We start from the raw sequence: 2058 nt of genomic DNA, 5'->3' as shown, positions 1-2058 counted from the left end.
CTTTTCTTTCTTTCTTTCTTTCTTTCTTTCTTTCTTTCTTTCTTTCTTTCTCTTTCTTTCTCTCTCTCTCTCTCTCTCTCTCTCTCTCTCTTTCATCTTGCTCTGTTGCTCAGGCTGGAGTGCAGTGGCACAATCTCAGCTCACTCCAACTTCTGCCTCCTGGGTTCAAGCAATTCTCCTGCCCAACCTCCCGAGTAGCTGGGATTAGAAGCGCTCGCCACCATGCTTGGCTAATTTTTGTATTTTTAGTAGAGATAAGGTCTCACTATGTTGACCAGGCTGGTCTCGAATTCCTGACCTCAAGTGATCTGCCCGCCTCAGCCTCCCAAAGTGCTGGGATTACAGGAGTGAGCCACCGTGCTCAGCCAAGAGTATTTTTTTTTCTTCTTGAATCATGAAAAGCAGTATAGTGATATTTACTTGCATGGGTTTCTGTCCATGAGGTCTCACTCTTCATCAAATGCACACTTTTCAGACAAAGATGGTTCTGTGTCCTAAGAATATCTGGTTCTTCCTACCTCACTTCTTTCTATAAATATTAAAGGTAAAAACCATGCAGCCTTAGCTCAGAGCTTGGAATGTTAATCTCCTTTCCCAAAAATGTAGAACACAGCACTAACCACTTGTGGACACTACAAAGATGAACAGTGCTTCTAACTATAAACAAGGCCGAATATGATAAAGGCTCTGTGATGGTTAATACTGAGTGTCAACTTGATTGGTTTGAAGGATGCAAAGTGTTGTTCCTGGGTGTCTGTGACAGTGTTGCCAAAGGAGATTAACATTTAAGTCAGTGGACTGGAAGAAGCTGACCCAGTCTCAATGGTGGGCACTATCCAACCCGCTGCCAGCGACGCTAGAAAAGGTAGGCAGGGCTGGGCACGATGGCTCACATCTGTAATCCCAGCACTTTGGAAAGTTGAGGCAGGTGGATCACCTGAGGTCAGGAGTTCAAGACTAGCCTGGCCAACACGGCGAAACCCCATCTCTACTAAAAATACAAAAATTAGCTGGGCATAGCGGCGCATGCCTGTAATCCCAGATACTGGGGCGGGGGCGAGGCGGGGGTAGGTGGTGAGGCACGAGGATCGCTTGAACCTGGGAGGTGGAGGTTGCAGTGAGCCGTGATCGTCCCACTGCACTCCAGCCTGGGCAAAAGAGCGAGACTCCGTCTCAAATAAATAAATAAATAAAAGTAAAAGTAGGGGGAAGAAGCTGACTTGCTGACTCTTCCGGCCTTCATCTTTCTCCCGTGCCGGATGCTTCCTGCCCTCGAACATCAGACTCCAAGTTCTTCAGCTTTTGGACTCTTGGACTTACACCAGTGGTTTGCCAGGGGCTCTCAGGGCTTTGGCCACAGACTGAAGGCTGCACTGCCGGCTTCCCTGCTTTTGAGGTTTTAGGACTTGGACTGATCCACCACTGGCTTCCTTGGTCCTCAACTTGCAGACGGCCTAATGTGAGACTTTACCTTGTGATCCTGAGGCAATTCTCCTTAATAAACTCCCTTTCATATATACATTTATCCTATTCATTCTGCCCCCCTAGAGAACCTAAGGCTCTAAGAGCGGCGTTTAGAGGATCTACAGATATCTGCTGTAGACACGCCCACGAAGTCGCCTCTGTGCCTACGTATTGGGTCCTGTGACCACAGGCGACCTCAGTCCCCTGAACCATCTTTGCACTTCTCAAACGCACACCCCAGCGCCCTTTCTCGCCAGAGGTATGAACTACATCTCCCGACAGGCGGCGTTGTCCCCTTCCTTCCTTCCTCTCCCAGGCCCGAGCCATGGCAACAGCGTGACGTGGGGGTACCGAGAGCTGCGGGAGCAGCGATCCCGGCTTCAGTTCTAGCCTACCCGGCAGCCTACACGGGAGCAAGGCGAGAGGTGCTGCCGCCTCTCGTCGTCCCTGCGCTCGGAGGCCCCCAACCAGCCCAGCGGCTGCCTCTTGCTGCTCCTCCTTTGGAGTGAGGAGGGCGCAGCCGGTGTCAGAACTTAGAGGGCCGGGCAGGGTCGCGCGCATGGCCTGGACGGGCTCGCGGCGGGTCCCGGCTGG

The sequence above is a fragment of the Colobus angolensis genome, unplaced genomic scaffold, assembly GCF_000951035.1.
Source record: "Colobus angolensis palliatus isolate OR3802 unplaced genomic scaffold, Cang.pa_1.0 Scaffold67, whole genome shotgun sequence".
NCBI lineage: Eukaryota > Metazoa > Chordata > Mammalia > Primates > Cercopithecidae > Colobus > Colobus angolensis.
This window is presented reverse-complemented; position numbering follows the sequence as displayed.